General features: G+C 36.9%; 1 pseudogene; it reads right to left on the reverse strand.

The window, feature by feature from the left end:
• Positions 1–5,811: 5,811 nt before the first annotated feature.
• On the reverse strand, positions 5,812–11,373 carry LOC100483560 (annotated as a pseudogene).
• Positions 11,374–21,237: the final 9,864 nt, after the last annotated feature.

Genomic DNA, 21,237 nt, shown 5'->3' on the forward strand with positions numbered 1-21,237 from the left:
TCTCTGAACAGTTTATTAATGTCTTTCAACTTTAGGTACTTAAAATTATTTTTTATTTTTTAAAGCTATAGACATACAAAAGAGATGTGAAGGTAGTGCAGAGTGTTTCCATCTACCTTTCGCTTAGCTTCCTACATGTTAATATTTCACATTACCATGGTACATTTACTGAAACTCAGAATTTAACCTTGGTGCAATACTGAGAACTGAAAATAAACTTTACTCAGATTTTGCCAGTCTTTCCACTAGTATCATTATTTTCTGTTTCAAGATCCCATCCAGAAGGCCACACTGCATTTCGTTGTCACGTCCTCTTAATTTCTTCCAATCTTTGTTTCTGAATGTGTCCTTCCTTTTCGTGACCTTGACACTTCTGAAGCATACTGCTTAGGTGCTGTGCTTTGTAAGATGTCTCTTGATCTGGGTTTTTCTGATACTTTCTCACGATTAGACTGGGTTATAAATTTTTGGAAAAATACTGCAGACCTGAAATGCCTTCTCATTGCATCATATTGACATGACTTATAACTGATGATGTTAACCTTGATCACTTGGTTAAGGCAATTTCTGCCAGGTCTGTCTGCTATAAAATTACTCCCCTCTCCTGCCGTATGTTAAAAGTGAGTCACAGAGTTCAGCCCACACCCAAGGGAAGGAGAATTACATTCCACCTTTTGGAGGGAAAGTATAAAAGAGTTAGTGGATATTTGTTAAAACCACCACAGTAATTGAAAAATATTTTATAGAGATATTTTGCAGATATGAAAATACCCTGTTTCTCCTTATGGTTTCACTCAGTGATTTTAACGTTTGCCTGCAGCAATTACCACATGGTATTCCAATGCTGATTTTCCATTTCCCCCATTTCATCTACATTTATTATTTGGAATTCTTCTATAAGGAAGATATGTCTCTTAAACCCCACTTAGCTATTTATTCAATCATTTATATTAGTATGGACTCATAGATATTTATTTTAATCTATGGCTTTAATCCATCATTATTGTTATTTATTGTGTTGCTCAAATTGTTTCAGGCTGTTGGGAGTTCTTTCAGACTGTCTACTGTATTTTTCGTGTGTGTGTGTGTGTGTGTGTGTGTTACTACCTTTCTAGCACTACAAAATACTTCAGGCTTATCTTATATTTTACCTGCCATGTTCTATAGACTCATAGAAGTTTTAAAAGCTTTTTTATTTTAAACTGCCTTTGTGCTTACAAAAGATTTGCAAAGATAAGTACTAGTCAGGTATTGTAGAATTAGCCTCAATCTGGGTTTATCTGATGCACTCTGTGCTTAGACTGAGGTTATGTATTTTGGGAAAAAATACCACAGGGGTGACAAGGCACATTTTTAAAAAATTTCTTTGAGCCTTGGTTTCCTTGTCTGTAAAATGAAATGATACAAGTACCTTCCTCATAGGTTTGCTGTGATAATTAAAGGGGCAATGAAATAACGTGTTCTGCATAAGACTTGACGCATATAAAGGTTTTGATTGAAACCTTTGTATATAATCATCATTATCATAATTATGGTGGTAATTATTTATAATTATATAAATTTTATAATTATAAAAATTTTTCCTTCAGCTACTTTTTTTTTAGCTTCTAAAAGAGCAAGGGAGAATCCATAACCTGAAATACTTTTCTAAATACTTTAGAAAAAGTTTCAATATTCCAATAATTATCACATTATAGAATGAAAATATATGCAGTTTCTAAGTTTGTTATTAGAAAAATCAATCTTTTGATGCAGATGAAAGATATGTTATGAAACCATTCCTCATGGCTTTTGTACTCTTTAATTCTGCATAATTTGTGTTTTATTTTTTTTAAAGATTTTATTTATGTGACAGAGAGACAGCCAGCGAGAGAGAGAACACAGCAGGGGAGTGGGAGACAGCCAGTGAGAAAGAGAACAAAGCAGGGGAGTGGGAGAAGCAGTCACCCAGCAGAGGAGCCCGATGCGGGACTCGATCCTAGAACGCCGGGATCACGCCCTGAGCCGAAGGCAGACGCCCAATGACTGCGCTACACAGGCGCCCCATAATTTGTGTTTTAAACTTGATACCTCATAATACACTTTCACTAAATTATAATCTTTAATATTGTTTAATATCATAATTTGTTTAGGGATTTCTTTTTTAAATTAAAAAAATTATTTATTTTTTTAAATTTTTATTTATTTGACAGAGATAGAGACAGCCAGCGAGAGAGGGAACACAAGCAGGGGGAGTGGGAGAGAAAGAAGCAAGGCTCATAGCGGACGAGCCTGATGTGGGGCTCGATCCCAAAATGCCGGGATCACGCCCTGAGCTGAAGGCAGACGCTTAACCACTGTGCCACCCAGGCGCCCCTAAAAAAATTTTAGGTAAACATCTTTTTTTAATTTCAGTATAGTTACCATTCAGCATTATATTAGTTTAGGCACACAATTTAGTGACTCAGCAGTTCTACACGTTACTGAGTGCTCATCACAACATGTGTACTCTCAGTCCCCTTCACCTATTTCACCACCCCCCCACCTCCCCTCTGATAACCACCAGTTCTCTATATTTCAGAGTCTGTTGTTTTGTTTCTTTTTTTTTTTGCTCCTTTGTTTTGTTTCTTAAATTCCACATATGAGTGAAATCATATGGTATTTGTCTTTCTCTGACTGACTTATTTCACTTACCATTATACCCTCCAGATTCAGCCATGTTGTTTCAAATGGCAAGATTTCATCTTTTTTATGGCTGAGTAATATTCCATTGCATACATATACTACCTCTTTATCCATTCATCTATCAATGGCCACTTGGGTTGCTTCCGTACTTTGGCTACTGTAAATAATGCTACAGTAAACATATAGGTGCATATTGCCTTTTTGAATTAGTGTTTTTGTATTCTTGGATAAATACCCAGTAGTGGAATTACTGAATCATGTGGTAATTCTATATTTAATTTTTAAAAGAATCTTCATACTGTTTTTCCTAGTGGCTGTAGCAGTTTGCATTCCTATCAACAGTGCATGAGGGTTCCTTTTTCTCCACATCTTCACCAACACTTGTTGTTTCTTGTGTTGTTGATTTTAACCATTCTGACAGGTATGAGGTGATATCTCACTGTGGTTTTGATTTGCATTTCCCTGATGATGAGTGATGGTGAGCATCTTTTCATGTGTCTGCTGGCCATCTGGATGTCTCTTTGGAGAGATGTCTGTTCACATGTTCTTCACACTTTTAAATTGGATTATTTGTTTTTTTGTTGTTGAGGTGTATAAGTTCTTTACATTATGCTAGCAATTATTAATACCACTATTGTCCTCATTTCACCATCATTATTTCAACAAATATATGTTGAACATTTTCCTGTACTCGTCTCATTTCCTATTCTCCTCAAAGTCATCCTACACATATCAACAGAGTGATCCATAAAAAACTAAGCATATATTTGATTTATTTGATCAAATTATTCCATTCCTTAAAATCTTCCTACTATATTAAGTGACTGTCCATCCCCTACAGGGTCAAGTTTAAACTTGTTAATGTGACATCAAAATCATTTATAACTTGGATCCTGCCTACTTCTTCAGGTTTATCTCCAACTAATGCTTTGAAAAATGCTTGCAGGTTCTTACAGTAAGGATACTCTTTCTTTTCTTTGTTTCTTAACTCTTAAGGATGGTTCTCTCTGCCTGGCTCTTTTTCTACAACATCCTACATTTCCCCAACAAAGTTCCATTCATTACTAAAGATTCAACTTTTTTTTTCTTTTTCAAAGATTTTTTTTTTATTTGACAGAGAGAGAGAGAGAGAGAGAGAAAGAGAGAATGAGCAAGAGGAAAGAGCAAGGGGAGAGGGAGAAGCAGGCTCCCCACTTAATCCCAGGACCCTGGGATCATGACCCTAGCTGAAGGCAGTTGCCAAACTGACTGAGCCACCCATCCAAGACTCAACTCTTATTTAATCTCTTCCCAAAGCTCTTCTTTCCCTTTTAAAACTTGTGTTAAATATCTGTTCCTTATGTTTCCATAACAGCCATTTACTCATTTATAGATTCAGTAGATATCTGTTAACTACTATATTCTAGGTTGGGTGTTAACCCAGACACCCTGATGGGAGCAACTCTATAAGAAATAGGATTGCAGGTGTCCAGCAAGAAAGCTATGGCAAGAATTATGACCAACCATATACATTCTGGTTTGTTCTGCAATCAGATTGCTGTCAGAGGTAGACCAAAACAAAACAAAACAAAACAAAAAAACCCACAAAAACAAAAAAAACAAACCCACAAAACAAAAAACAACTTGTTTTGATTAAGTTGAAGTTTTTAAAAGCAACTCCATATTAGAAGTTTCTGAACTCTGGTACTCATTCTTAATATTTATTTGAGGAGAGTCAGAAACTTAAGTAGTAAGTTTTCTTTTGAAAAATTTATCCCCATAGTATTAAAGGAATGGAAGTTCCAAATTTAGGGTACATAGCATTAACTGAACCCTTTTCTGTAAAGAGGGATATTTTTGGAACTCAAAGATCATATTCAGAAGGAATAAGATTAAAAAGTTAGATTGTGAAATTGTTTTCTATTAATTCAGTCCCCAATATTTTTTCTTATGCTTTTTATAAGTTAAAATAAATTATTTATCTGCTAAAGTTTCTCTTTTTGTACCATGTGAGCACAATATTCTCATATTTCCCAACAATATCTGATTATTCTCAAGGGACCAAGTTCACTTAGATGGGAGCCCATGTCGTTAAGAATGATGACAAGAACTTGAAGTCTCTCTGGATAACTGTGGTGCCCTCAAGTGCAATTATAATTTAATACATTATTAGAGAAATGGTTTTTAGCATGTGTAGAGTTGAGTAGCGGTGAGGAATTGACAATAATTACCGCTTTTTTTATTAAACTCATATGTGCCAATGATTATGCTGGGAAAATGTTATGATTTATTAATCTGATTATATTTTATAATCTTATAACAATATTTATTAATCTGATGATTAATCTGATGGTTACGATTTATTAATCTTATTTCTCAGAAGTTACTTTGAATGACTTTTGGCTATTTCCAAGCATGCACCTCAGAGGATTATAATTTACTACCACTGAAGCTATTCAATAGAATGTGCTACAGGCTGTTGGAAGTAATTTCTAAACAGGACTTTCAGAAACTGAGTGATGGTGACTTTGCGGTTTCTCAAAGGAAGAATCTAGGGCTAACTTGTGTAGATCTGACACAGGTTTCAAAAGAACTTTCCTTTTTTCAAAAGATTTGAATGCTTCTTTATTTCAATAAGTTTTAACAAACAATATATATCTTATATATCTCTTCCTCAGAAAGCTTATTAAAAGATCAGAGGCAGTGGGGCGCCTGGGTGGCGCAGCGGTTAAGCGTCTGCCTTTGGCTCAGGGCGTGATCCCGGCGTTATGGGATTGAGCCCCACATCAGGCTCGTCCGCTATGAGCCTGCTTTCTTCCTCTCCCACTCCCCCTGCTTGTGTTCCCTCTCTCGCTGGCTGTCTCTATCTCTGTCAAATAAATAAAATCTAAAAAAAAAAAAAAAGATCAGAGGCAGAAAAAAAAAATCATAGGCAGGCTTTTTATCCAACTGTATTTTAATTGGGGAAGTAATCTCAAAAAAGGGAAATGTAAAATATCTTGCAGCAATTCTGAGAACCCCCGGTTCCATGTTATACTTTCCCAGCTGAAAGTTACTAATTTTCAAAGTTCATATACTGAAACTTTAAACATAAAGATACGCATATTAGAATGTGCTACAGTCATACCACACTGGTGGTGACTCATTGTGTCAAAATCTGAGAAATGTCTACAAAATACATTCTAGAGCCATCCAAGTGTACCTGTCCTGTGTAGGAGTGGCATCCAGAGACATTTGGGGAAATTGGCCTATGAGGAAACTCATCGAAGCTACGAACTGTACAGTGAATACAACAGAAAGCCCAAGTGCCTTAGTAGCCTTCCTGGGAAGTCTTGTTGTCCAGGACGCTACCATGTCATAAATCAAAGAGACATCTCATTTTGATAGATTATTTCTCTTTTCAGAAAGACTTGGCTTGACATTTTTGTCCTTTATACTATTTCTTCTCCAGATGGTTCCAACTCTCCTTTAGTTTTTAGTTCACATTTTTCTTCTTCAGCATCTGCCTAGGAATAGGTGCTCGTAAACCCATGTAATGAGGGATGGCGTTTACTTTGCTGTGACCCCAAAATATGCCAACTGCACAACCATCGCAGACACCATTCCTACATTTCCAATATTTCTGGGTAAAGAAGCCTTTCTCTTTGAAGAGAAAATGCATGGTGTTTAGAAAAGTTGAACTTTTTAAAAACTTGCCCGTCATCCTCATCTACAAGAAAGTTAAAGTCCTTTCGTTTTGTAAAAGAACCTGTTTTGGATCTTCTAGTTCAGCACGCTTTTTGGCATGCACTCTCTTCAGATTTTCTACCTGCTGAGTCATCGTTTCAACTGCTTTACTAACCTGGCTTTCCTGATTCATAGCTCCCGATTAATAGCAACCTCCTGACTGCTCATGACGTACACTGGCTAAGGAACTTTATATTCTTCTCCAGCTTCTTAATCATCTTCTAAGCCTGGCTGTCATCTTCACAGGGTGGTGTTAACCACTTTAATAGCTTTACACAGTTTGTTATGTCTTTCTTCAAGTTTTCTTCTGCCAAGTCACAGGACCTTTCTTCAAACTTCACTATTTTTTCAAGGTAAACCAGTTGCATTTAAATCCCAGCAATAATCTAAGAAATTCAGCCTTTACCTCCTTCTCATTAGACACGTTATCACTAAGCTTTTCCTATTTTTAAAACATGTTTAAAATAGTCACATAATTTCATGTGAAAAATGAATTATTAGGGCTTAATTTATAATTTAAAATGTATCCCTGTAGTATAAAATAACAACATAAGATTGAATAGTCAATTAAAAGGAAATAATAGAAATTTGGCATTGTAATTAAGGGATATTAAACAAGTTTAAGAGTACAGGGTTTTATTCTCTATATATCAAATAGTTTAAAGAATATAAGGTATGATTTGTAGGACCTCAGGTCTGGGAGGGTTTTTACCCTCTAATCCTACTGTGCATTTTTTAGTTGAAATCTTTTGAAATACCCTTGTAAGAGATGAGAGAGTGTGCTTCCACAGTCCACTACTGGAAATCTCATTGTTTCATGAGAAACCCACTCCAATCCCCCCGATACAATCCTTATATAAAGATATTTCTTCTTTTGAGATGAAACCGGCTCTCTTCTGGCTTCTACTCATTGTTCTTTTTTCAATTTCCTAAGACCCGACAAATCAGATCATCTCCCTTTGCCACATTCCAACCATCAGAGGTCTGGTGACTAAAATGTCCATCTCTCTTTAGACTAAGCATCTCCATTCTTTTAATTAGTCTTCATATAGCATTATTTCAAGTCACCTCAGTATCCAGGATGTGCTCTCTTAAAACTATTCTAGTTTTTCAATATTCCTCTCAAATGTGTATCCACAGGTATTTTGAAATTCAACAACGTATATACTTCTCATCGTTTGGTGTCATAGTGATGCAGTATGATGCAGTAGGACTCCTCATTAATATACAAAGCAGAATTTTTTATTATTTCTCCTTTGATGTCTCTCTTCCCCTATTGGACTCTTAGCTCTTCCGAGTAAGGGAAGAGATCTGTCTTGGTCATCATTTTGTTTTCCATGCTTAGCATAATGCCTGTCTGATGCAGTGTTCTGTAAGTACCCATTAGCTGAATGACTGGATTGATGGGCGGATGTTAAGGTCTGCGGCATCATTTTTATTTTAATTCAATAATAAATTATTTACCTATAGTTTCAGCAGGGATCTGATATAAACTGGTTTATGATAGTATCTCATAACTATTTCCTTCAAGAGCTATAAAATCTTTCTAGCATGACTTTTTACAAAGGAGAAACATTATACATCGAGAGGAATGAATCATACAGGATAAGGGGTTTCTGCGATTTTGACCTGTGGAGTACCCAAGTTATTGATGTCTATTTTTTTCCTTGTGGATTCTTTTATTGATATCCCATTTTGGAAGGAGGTGAAGTGTTAGGCAATTATTGATCTGAAATAGGCTTGATAATAACATACACTCAACATTTTAATCAGTATTATGGATCAAGAGATTTATGAGAGGCCAATCAATATGCAAATAACATCTATTTGGAATATACTGTGAACGCTCTGGAATCTTGATCCAAATTGATCTCAGCAGATTGGAATTGTGATGCAGTGTCCTTATTTTTCACCAAAGGCACAGAAAAGATATAAGAATAAGCCATAAATGACACAGCCAGACTTGGAAACGAGAGTTTGTGGCAGACCAGAAGCCATGAGGCAAGTAAAACAAGGGGAGCAGAAAGGAGGCTGCATTAGGCAGCTTGGTCTTCGGCAGTAAGCTCTGCAAGCTACTGCAGAACGCACTGCAGGACCTCTCTGGGAAAACCTCATGCCATAAAGCAGCATGGGATCAAACAACTGAAAGAGATATGTAAAGGCCTGCAAAGGTTTTGCTAATGCAGAGAGGAGAAGAAATGCTATGTTAGGCTGCATCAACAGAATAGGGAGGAGGTAGTTCAGTTTTCTGATGTTTGGAGTTTTATGTTCCTTACCAGGTGTCATTTTAAAAGCAAGATTGAAAACCAATATATCCCAAAGAATAGCTGAGATGGAGAGGATATTTTGTATTTTATTGGTCAAAGAAGGACTAAGGGAATTAGAATAATGGTTCTTAACTTGGTATGTGTTTCAGAGTCTTCGAGTTTTGTGTTTTTAATACATATACAGATACCACTACCCCTAAGGATTCTTATTCCTTAGATCTGGAATAAGGAGACGATACACATTTTTTCTTCAAAGTTTCACTGGTGGTTCAAATGCATAACTCTGGTTGAGAAGGATCCAATTACAATTAGCTTGGACAAGAAAGTTAAGTGGGATGTGATGATCTACAATTGCAAAGATGACCAAGTTTTACTCCCTGAGTCCCCTGGGAAAATGGTTGGTGAATTTCCACCTGAGGTCTTTTACTGTATCCAGAACGGACAGTAAGCAGTTGTGGCTGAGGGCAATTCTCTTTAGGTAACTGTGTAAACAGAGTGGGCTGGCTGAAATGGATATTGCTGGCACAGAATCACTGTGCTGCTTTTCCTTTATATTCTACAACCAGATGGTGAGAACGGATTTTCTTATCTCCTTTCTCTTCCTCCTTTAACACTCATCTTATACCAGGGGAACCCCAGCCTTGGGCAGGTGGGATGGATCTGGACAGTGGGGCTTGGATGGCGTCTGACCTTAGATTGTACGTGGTTCATAATTCAGCAAAGATACGAATTTCAGTGACTCTTTAATTAAAGTCTTTAGTAACTCTCTTTTTCTCTCTTTCTCCCCCCCTCTCCTCTCCTCTTCTCTCATTATTGCCTCAGCATCAATTTTCCAAATAGGCTTTACTCATTCCCAAAAAGTTGCCACTCTTTTGTCTTGCCATCTTGGCCATTGTGCTTGAAAAAGTAAGATAATAATCTGCTTTGAAAAACTCTGCAAGACTACTAATTTAGGTAGGTAAAGTTAGTCACCCATGTCCATAACTTCTTCACTCTTCTCTGTTCGCTATGCTTTACTCTCCTAATTTGGTAATTCATGCCTGACTAGAAGATTTTTCTACTTGTGTTTGTGGTTATCTGGCTTTGAAAAAGAAGAGAGGGGAAGCAGGCTCAGCTGTATTGATAATTTCCTCTCACATTTTCTCCCCTTGGAAAAAGAAAGGCAGAGGTCATATCAACTTTAATTTAGAACCTGAGTATGTTTTGGCTTATAAAACATACCATAGTCCAAACATAATTATTGTCTAGTATTTGAGACCTGTCTAGAGAAGGTTTTGTTTGCTCGAATATTGCCAAGGGTTGTCTTTCTAGGTAAACTACATCAGTTGAAATAGTAATGTAACAACCCTGGGTGCCGGATCGCCAGCAATCCCTGTACCTATGGATGAAAGATTACTCCCGACATCGCCGTGAAAGAGAGGAAAAGGGCAAGGAGGTCAATGCTCAGAGACGAAGACTGTTTGCTCTTCTTTGCTCCTGCTTTTATTGGTCCTTCAAGATAATCACAAATCCTTTATCACTGTTCCTTGAGCACACCAGGGGTGACACAGGGTCTTACTGAAACTGGGAGGATCTGTTTACTGGAAGATAGGATATGCTAATTTGGGCGTTTCTAAGAGATCTGCTAAACATAGCCTAAGGGACAATGCCTGTACCTCTTAGCTCACCCGCGACTGTTTTGAGCTTGGAAAGCTTCGGGAAGGCAACTCCCTGAGGCATTCCAACAGCAGAATGGTCACATAGGCCTCGGCATTGCAAAGGCCTCCGCCCTTCTCCGAAACCTTCCCTGCCCTCAGCGGCCTCTGTGTTTCATTGTAGTGAGCCAGGTATTGTGGTTGATTTCCTGTTCTACGTGAACCCCAACACCTGGGAGAAAAGGACTGCTTGGATTAGGTCTGTTTCTCACACACAGAGACAGGGCCAGAGGAAGTTCGGAGGTGGAACGCACTCCTCACATTTTGTGTCTTTGGAGGAGGCTCTGAGACCCCTCTATAACCTGTCACTCCCCTAAAAGGACAAGACACACCTGGAAATAAAGGCTCAGTGCAGTCAACTAGTTGCCCGAAGAATCTTTCATGTCTCTTTGTCATCAGAACATCCATTCTAAGGAAGAAGGACTGCCAGGCCACCACTCTGTGACCAGGGAGATAAGAATAGGGAAACAGATATCTGGCTACTTTATCTTTTCCATGTTTTCCTGCAGCAAAGAAATATACAGCCCTTTCCTACCACTACCCTTCCTTACTTTAGAATACAAGGGACTTTTTTTTTTTTTTAAATAATCCAGTACTTTATTCCTCAAGCTGTAAACTAGCCTCCTGCACTTCCCTTTAAGAAAGGTGCTAATAGCAGTTTTTCCCATCTCAGGATGAATTTAAGACACGGTACTTCTCTCAGTCATGTTTACATATTAAACCTCTCATTTAAAAAAAATAAGCATTAGTCTTTTATTAAAGAAATTTCAGACGTGGTGAACTCAGGTGGGGCTAGTGGGAGCGTGGGGTGTATTTTGGGAACTGTGGTTGCCTGAGGCTTCCACATGCAAATCAAGAGATGGAAGCAATACCAAGCCCCGAGGACGGCACACGGCAGACTCCCACGTTAAAAATCCCTGTCACTTCTGAGCTTCTCCCAGTTCAAACTCCTGATGCACATAATAGTTTCTCTTAAAAGCACATAGGGATTTTCTACCACTTGCTACCACAGCTACCATTGGATCATCCGCCACCAGCTCCATTTCTCTATCGGCAATCTCACCCTGACAAATCTATCTCATCACTTCCAGAGGATTGACAGAGAACTTTCAGATCAGCGAGGTCAGACTACATAGTGATTTGGAGTTTGGGTCTTAAAGTCAGAGGAACCTAGGCTTGAATCCTAACCCCTACACTGATTAGAAAGACCTAGGACAAGTTACTGAAGCTCCCTGATTCCCAGATTCTTTACCTATAAAAGGGAGATAATAATGCTCAACCTACAAGGGAAGAGACATTAATTGCCTGCCTTAGAGGAAGCAGGAAGTAGATGATGGCTAATATTTTGATGGTTGCCTGACTTACTAAACTGAGGGTCTCTTTGCTCCCTCTCTTCTCATTAGTAAAGCCAAGGCTTTAAAAGCCATAGTAATAATGGCTAGAACAGTTATTGATAATAATTATATTTTCACTTTGTACTTAGTAGAGTGAAAAATTTATGGGCATCATCTGAAACATACTAAATATTCTTACCCCTATGTTTCATAGTAAATCTGAAAACTAAGGCTGAATATTCTAAATATAATTCACACTCACCCCCACTGTCCCACCAGAAAGAAATGCCTTACCATTTTTGAACTTCAATCCTTCTTTTTTCTTTTCTTGTTTCCCCCCACAACGAATACCATAAAAAAATCTGACTGTGACATAGAAGTGGAAAAGGTAGTTTTAGGGGATGATTTAAGCTGGAAACACATTTGTTTAGAGCACTCACATTATCCCAGGGCATCCTGGACAGAATGAGTGCTGCCTCAGGCTACTCGCTTCTCAGGTACTCATTAATCCTGAAGAAAGCTTCAGGTTGAGGCCATTACCACTTAATTACAGTTTGTGGTTACTGGCACATTCTTTAGTGACCTTATTCTAGGTGCTGGCCTGTTTGTTCACTAGAGAATCCATGCAGCTGGAAATTTTGGCTGACTAGAAAGTATAAATGGGGATTTTGGGGGGCTTGAATTGAAACCATTCTTGCTGAAATGTCAACACATTTTCCTCCCATCTGGATATGGTTAATCACGGTGCTTGCTTTGATACACTTTTTCCGTAAGCTGTGCTTTTGAGGTGTGCCTGAACTTATCAAAATGCTATTTTAAAGCAGAGCTTTGAGCAGAAGTGCTTGTCTATCATTATTTACTCATTGTGGGCATAACAGGGGAGGTTTCTTATGAACACTTCGGCATATTAGAACTTGAAGTCTAGGGACCATCCAACGGTCCTTTGACTACCTTTCTTCTTATGTAGAAACTGGAAGGAATTTTAATTCCATGATTCCTCTAAGATTAATGTTGTTCTAAAATCATAGGAAAGAAGCCTAATCTAGTAGCAAAGAGTACTTGGCTAGGAACTGGAAAATCTGGCTGGCTTCTATGCTTAATTGTAACTGATTTTTGGGCAAAATAGTTTCACTTATTCACACATTATTCATGTCATAAATAATTAGTGTTTTCTTTGCGCCATATATTGGGGAAGATATTGTGGATACTGAAGTCTGTTTCCATTAAACATGAGTGTTTTCTCTTTTTACCTGTCATCCACCACACCATCCCCAGTGTGTGATAATATGTAAACAAATGAGTGTGGCTGGGCTCTGATAAAATTATATTTATCAACCATAAAATTTGATTTTCATATAATTTTTTGGTATGTCATCAAATATCACTTTTCTTTTGAGTTAAGACTATTTAAAAACACAAAAACTATTCTTAGGTCATGGACCATTCAGACAGAAGTATGGTTTTGACCTATGGGTTATAGTTTACCAACCACTAATTTACAACACAAACAAAATAAATAATAGCATCATTGTTGGCAGTAGGTTTTCTGGGTTTTATGGGAGCATGGTGGAATTCTTGGGTGTCTGAATCTTTCCCAAGGATGTTTTTTGATAGGACCAAAAGGATGAGAAAGGATCAATCTGTTGAGACCAAAGAGAAGAGTATATGCCAAGTCCCAGAGGCAGAAGAATAAATATGGTAAATGAATGACTGATATACAGAATATAAGAAATAAATACAGAGTATAAAAAATAGTGATAAATGTATAGTCTGCTTAGTGAGCTAGGGCCATATTTTGAACAGCTTTATATTGCCACACAAAGGATTTTGGAGCAACAGGAAGCCTTTGGAAGGTTTTTAGTAAGCAAGTACAAGATTAAATTTGAGCCTTAAAATATCTCTGTGGATACACATGGAGGATAGGATAGACATGGCTGTGCCTCAGTATGACTTTATTTACAAATGTAAGTGGCAAATCAGATTTAGTCTGTTGGCTGTCTTTTGCTAAACCTTTCTGTAGAGTCAGACAACCAGACTGGAGTCTTATCCCATAACCAACTATTTTTTGGCAAATTACTAAGGTTTCTGTTTGTTTGTTTTTGTTTTGTTTTTTAACTCTTACGTTTTATTCAGCCCTCTTTTCCTTCAAGAGGTCCATCAGAAATCCATAAATTTAAATGAAGGGTATAAAAACTTTCATTTACTATGTTGAAAGAAAGCAGTAACATGGAAGATATTGAGATGACAGCTACTTTATTTCATTGCATTGAATATTACTACCACCTTCCCCCAGGGAACTGAATTCTCTAAAGAGACAGATTCCTTGGCAGGAGGAGGGCACACACAGACCTCTCAATCGTGGCCAAAGTACAAGAAAAATACGTGGCTGCCATAGAAGCATATAAGAAAAAAAAATCAGTTAATATTGTAAATACTTCTGAAAGGCCAAGAGTGGGTAAAGATTTCAGTTTAGAAAAACAGCAAGCCTCAGGCACAGGGGAGTTGGACCTCATTCAAACTCTTCTCCATGAGTGTCGTCAAGTGCTCACACAGGGTGGGTGACGGACAAGAGCATGCTTCCCCACCCGGACCTATGATGGGATAGATGTGCAGGAGGTGATTGGATGCCAATGGCTGACAGGCAAAAAAAACGGTATTCACTTCACCAGATCCTTCTATCTGAAACAAAAGTCTTAAACCATAAGGGAGGTCAATTCATCAAGGAGATATAACAATCTTAAGTGTTTATGTACCCAGTTACATTTTTAAAATTGATAGAACTCTCAAAATAGTAACAGAAAAATTGACAAAGATAATCAAAGATGTCAACATTCCTCTGTCAATAATTAACAGAAAAATAGAAAATCAGAAAAATCTATAGTAAGCATTCAAAATCTATAGTAAGCCTCTGACCTGAGAAGCACCATCAACTGCCTAATTTAATTGACACTCAGAGATCAATCCATTTAATAATATCACAGCACACATTCCTTGCAAATGCATGCAAAACATTTCCTGAGATAGAACATATTCTTGGCTATCAAGCAAAGTGTGATAAATCTCAATAATGAGCTTATGCTCGAAATAAATAACAAAAATATATAAAAATTCTCGTACATTTGAAAATTAAACCATACATTTTGAAATAACTTTTCTATCAAAGGGGAAATACTGAGAGTCATTTGAAAATAGTTTTAATTTGATGAAAAAGCACAGCATATTAAACTTTTTGGTATACAGTTAACGCAGTACTTATAGAGAAATCTATAGCAGCAGATACTTAGAAAAGAAATATTAGAAAGGAAGAAATATTTGAACTGAAAAATCTAAGGTGTCAACTTAACGTAGTGGCAAAACGAAAGCAAACTAAATCCAAAGCAAGCAAAAGGAGAGATGTAATAGACTTAAGTTTAACTCAAAACAAGAAAATAGAGAAACTCAGTGGAACCAAATGCTGGTTCTTTGAAAAGACCAAATTGATAAGCTTCTAGATACGGATGACAAATATCAGGAAAGAAAGGACATTAGTATAGGTCATACAGACCTTGAGGATATTAAAAAGTAAGCATCATTAACATTTATTTCAATCAATTTGATGACAGATTAAATGGACAAATTTCTAGAAGGTTACAATCTAGCAAAGTTATTTCAAGAATTAGATAGCTTAAATGGTCTTCTACTTAAGATAACCTGTGCACAAAGTAAATTCTAAGTGAGACGGCCTCACTAATAAATTCTACCAAATGTTTATATGCTACAAAAAATTCTCTAGATAATTGGGAAAGGAATACTTCCAAATTTATGAGGCCAGTGTTACCCAAAGACATTACACGAAAACTACAATATTCAGTATTCTTCATGAGCATAGATGCAAAAAACCTTGAAAATGAGTATATTTTGTGAGCAGAAAATATCCTCATAGGGTATTTTGGTGGCTGGAGCAATTTTCCAACCTCTATCAGCTCAAAACTCCTAAGAGTCAAGAGAGGAATTCAGACTTCAACTTCCAATTCTATTTGCTAATTTTGTCTCTAATCTTATTTCCCCAAACAGATTGTAAATACTTTGTAAATACTATGAAATTGGAGATCATATCTTCTACTTTAGTTTTTTTCCACTAGCATAGCAATTAGGTATTTAATTAATATTTGTTCAGTAGTTTGACGGACACTAATATAGAACTCAATTGTATCCAACAGATAAATTGACTGCACACTGAGATTTTGATACCGATCTCAGTCTGACAGTTATCTTGGGCAGCTTCTCTCTCTCGATACATAAACCTTTCAATGCAAACTTTTAATATAATACATCCTCAAAATTGTAGAAATAAAATGTAACAGAATAAATTTCACAAAGTAAACCCACGGGACCAGCACCCACATTACAAGCAGAGTACTACCCAGGTTCCAAAAGTCCTCTTTTGTCCCCTTACAATTGCTAAACCTCTAAGAGTAACCACTCTCCTGACTTTTAGCACCTTAGGCTAATTTTGTCTGTTTAAGAACTTTTATCAATAAAATTGTAACACATGCACTCTTTTGGCTCTAACTTCTTTTGCTCTCCATCAGATTTATCCATGTTGTTATATATAGAGATCGTTCATTCTCATTGCTGAATAGTATTTACATAAATACTATTAGTACATAAATACATAAATAGTATTACATAAATACTACTATCTATTTATATCTAGTCCACTATTGTTAAATAGTTGAGTTGCTTCCAGTTTGGAGGTATTATGAACAGTGTCATTATAAACATTCTTGCACGTGTCTTTTGGGGTATGTATTTCTCTATTTCTATAGCATTTACACGAAGCAGGAGAATAGCTGGATCCAGGATACGCAAGCGCTTAGCTGTAGTACATAGGGCCGAGCATTTTTCCAGTTTACAGGGCTACCGGCAGCGTAGGGGAGTTCCAGCTGTTCTACATTTTCCTCAGCACTTGATATTGTTGTATTTTTAAATTTTAACCTTTTGGGTATGTGTAGTGGTAATTGCTTTGTGATTTAAATTCTCACTATTGTGATGATTAATTACGTTGAGCACATTTCTTTGCAATTAGTGGCCACGTGGTATGTTCTTTGTGAGGCACTTGTTTGTATCCTTTGCTCATTTGTTTTCAGTTGGGTCATATCATGCATTCTTAATGATTTGTAGAAGTTCTTTGTATATCCTAGTTATAAATCTTTGTTGAATACATTGTAAATATTTTCTCTCATTTTGTGGGTTGCCTTTTCTTAATGGTATCTATTTATAAGACTGCTAAAGCTTTACTCCGTCTTTCAAACTTTCTGTTTAGGTTTTAGTTCTCTGCTTGCTACTGTTCCAGAAATTGGTGGTAACTGTTATGAGACAAAACCAGCAATATACCTGAGGCTCCCCGTATAGCTATGAAAAGCTTAGTTTTTTCATTCTCTGTCCTCTAGTAGCATCCGTTTCTGGGTTCAAAACTTAGATTCTCATCCTTAGACCCATTCACAAAATTAACAATTGCCCTGGGGCTTTTGTAAAGTGACTGCAGAAGTCTATTTATTTTGGCTACATTCTTTCTCTCTGGAGTATGGCCCTTCCAGTTCTCTTTGCCACTGCCAGTCTACTGACTTCAAACAGATGATTAACATATTTTATCTTGGTTTTCCTTTCTGTTCTCAGTGGCAGCATTGGTCTGCCAAAATCTCCTTCCCTTTTATTTTTTTAATTTTTTATTTTTTTAAAAGATTTTATTTATTTATTTGACAGAGATAGAGAGACAGCCAGCGAGAGAGGGAACACAAGCAGGGGGAGTGGGAGAGGAAGAAGCAGGCTCATAGTGGAGGAGCCTGATGTGGGGCTCAATCCCAGAATGTCAGGATCACACCCTGAGCCGAAGGCAGACGCTTAACCACTGTGCCACCCAGGCGCCCCTCCTTCCCTTTTATTTTTAAGCAGAAAACTACCACAGTATATTTTGGATTGATAGATACTGATATCTATCAGCTACCGATCAATCAAGAAATATCAGCTAAGAAATATTTTATGTAAAATGGACTTGCAAGCATTACTCTCCTTGATGCTGACACATTTTTGGGTAAGTGGGCATCAGGAGACCTGAAGAGGAAGATCTCTTGATAATTAAAGGAGACCTGACTTTCATTTGCTTTTGGGAATTGAACCCTTCTTAGAAGCATCAGAAAACTAGAGGGGGAGCTCATTGTCCTCATAACATGGGAGAAGTGAAATAGAAACAGATTTAAGGTTGTTTAAACACATTAGTAATGATTTTTCTCGTGCATGACTAGCTTCGTTGCCAATTCAAGTAATGTAACTAAATCATGGCTTTGGGACTTTTCTCAGAAAACCGTGAAAAAGAAACTGAAAAATTACTTGGCAAATCACACACAGAAAATTGTAATTTGTTCTGAAATGAATTCCTGACCTACATTACCAGCCTGATTCCTGTTTTTGTGCCAAGGGTGCAGTTTGAACCTATGATGTCATAGCTATCTCTGGCTGAGGCGGACTTTTATTGGCAAACCCCATGGCTGATGCCTGCAGATAATAACACGAACAATGTCAGTACTTTTGCTCTATCGTTACTTTTATTGGTATTTTAACTTCTTAATTAGGCTTCAGCAGTGTTTGTATACACAATTACTTTTTTAACTAACTAACTGCCTTAGCACAAAACTGAAACATTCATAATATTTTAATAATAGTTGAGCCTTCCCAGGGAATACTTTTAGAGCTGAGAAATATCCTGAAGATGACATGAAATAGCGTGTGTGCTTGTTTGTTTGTATGTACGTTTTTAAAGAAAATTCATATCTGAGCATCACTCAGTAAGATCTGGTACAAACAATGTGACACAAATAATAATAAAAATCTAAGTCAGATATGTTTTCTCTGATTCTAATTTTCTAATTTTAAAATAACATTTATTGAGTTTTTCTGATTATAAAGATAATACTTTTCTGTGCAAAACTTTAAAGAAACCATTCTTTATCATTTCACCCAGAGAAGTGTTAGTTTGTGTAAAACCTTATATTTTTATAGGATATACCCACACACACATATACATGTTTATGGCTATGTATATATATATTTAAACTGGATTTATATTATATAATTTATAAACAGACTTTCTTTCATTTAACTATATATTTTGGGAAATTTCCTTTGTCATTATATTTTGTATAAAAAGTGATTTTAACAGGTGTATAATATAGCAAATGTATATGGTAACCCACTATTGATGAACATATAAGTTTTTTGAAATTTTCACCATGTTCTAAGAACATTCTTGTATATGACTCTTTTTATACACATCTCATCATTCTATTAGAATAATTTCTTATGAAAGGAAATACAAGACAAAAATTCACAACTTTAAGGTCCTTGACTCATGATATTAAACTACTTTTCAGAATGGTAGTGATTATATGAAGGCATCTATTTCACTGAGCATTTGCCAGTACTGAAAATTGTGCATTTATATTACACTTATATTTTAAAGCACTTGAAACAAGCTCTAGTGGAGTGACAGCCACATGGCACCCACAGAATTGGAATAAGACAGAAGCAGAACTCAGACCCTCAATATCATTGGCCCTTAGCAAAGAGTTATACAATCTTAGAGCCCACCTAATATTCTTTGTTTGTCAAGTTCTGTGTGTCATAAACTATGCCTAGTTCTCATATTGCAAGTTTGAGTTCTTTGCAATGAACTCTACCATTTTTACAATGTATTGCATCAAAGAATCCTTTTAGTATGGTTCTGTATAGATATCTAGATTGGGAGAACACCATTCTGTAGTCTGAGTAGAAAAATGAAAGCAGAATTCTCTCCTACTAGGGCTGTATATTTCCCCTGTAGTTAGAAAATTCTGTTTGATGAGCTTAAGAAAATGTAGCTCTTCAAAAGAAATGATGACCTTTCTCTGACCTTTATTATTCATTTAACATTTATTGAGCAAGTCTTTCACATTGCTCAGAAAAGAATAAGGAAAAGGTGAAGCAGCATATGGAGTTTGTTCTGATTTTGTGAAAGCTTTTTTTATTTGACCCCGTAAGGGTTGTTGAGGTGAAACAGATGACGTGCTGAAGTATGAAGCACAGACCTTCATCCTGCATGTCACAAATCCCCTAAAACCGTACTGGGAATCCATTGAGTTCTCTTAAACGAGAACATGGTGTTTTTGAAGACAGAGTAGAGAATGGAAAATTTTCCAAGATTATTATAGAATTACAACGTCACCATCAAATAGTCTAAGTATACCTAAGATAATAGCAGAGATAATGGAAATGCAAGGATGGTATTTTGGAAGTTCAGAATACCAGGCCACAAACACAAATAATTGTTTTCTTTTTTAGCAAGAAGCTTTTGGCTGTTCATTTCCATTTAAGAGGCTCAGACATATGGCATTACCCATTGCTCGGCAGGCATTTTCTTAATTGGAAAACATGCGTGCCTCTCTTTTAGATTCATCAGGATACTCTGGAGAAAACATTTTACCATACATAGATGTTCACGTCTGTTCCTCTTTACCTTCATCAGAGGGTCTATGTTAACAAACCCAGTTGAATTTGGATGACAGTAATCAGTATTTCTAGCTTGGTTAAGTGTTTGAGCCGAGAATGAAGAAGGGAAAAATCCCTAGAAGAGGAAATAATGCTTTTAAAGTCTTCACTGTATCCATTTAGAAGGAAAGATGCATGGCAAGGTCAAAGAACTAGAAGGCCTGTATTTATAAAGGAAGCATTGGAAATAAGCAGAATTTTTCAAAGGTCTCCCACTCTCTTTTCCAGCTAGAAATGGATTCCGAAGGACATTGTTCTCTCACAACTGTGGCTTTGGGGTTTGGGGAGGGCTCCCCCGAGAAAGGCTTACTACTGTCCAACAACCTCTTTCTCTCATCTCCCAGCAACTTCTGGGAGAGATGCAGGGAGGGCAGTCTAGTGCTGGACTAAGGGACAAATTTGGGGGTTGGTAACCCAGTTCATGAATCATGTTTCCTAATCTTATACCATTGCCCTCCAGGAGAATTGCATGACGGGGAGTAGACATTATAACTTTTCTCTCCTAGTGTGACCATAGGAGAGTCAATCCAAGAAGTTTGCTTTGAAGGAACTTCATGAAGTACAAGATATGAAGGTAAAATATTAAAGGTCTTACAGAATAGGGAACATCAGTCACATCTTTTGTTCCAATGAACTGACATTATTTGCTCAAGTTTAGTGTTTTTATACTAGTCTTTTGTACTCCCAATGACTATCGGCCTAATGCTATAGAAATTGAAGGTCCTGGTAACTGAGACTTGCATTAAAGTTCCCATTTAAAGGCTTCAAAGCATACCACCTTATTTTTACACCTGTCTCCTTCTCTCCCAATTAGGTAATGCATATTTATCTGTCTTGATACTATTCTGGATAACTGAGGCATGGACAACAACTAAAGAGATTGCTTAGGGAAATTGGCCATGCTGAGAGCAATGTGCAAGGGGTCTCTCTGCCAGTATATCTCTGCCACATTTCTTCTCTGAGAGGCACCAGTTATAAGAGAGCACGGTCTTTCTGGTCAACCTACCTGGG

Source organism: Ailuropoda melanoleuca, chromosome 1 (genome assembly GCF_002007445.2).
Source record: "Ailuropoda melanoleuca isolate Jingjing chromosome 1, ASM200744v2, whole genome shotgun sequence".
Taxonomy (NCBI): domain Eukaryota; kingdom Metazoa; phylum Chordata; class Mammalia; order Carnivora; family Ursidae; genus Ailuropoda; species Ailuropoda melanoleuca.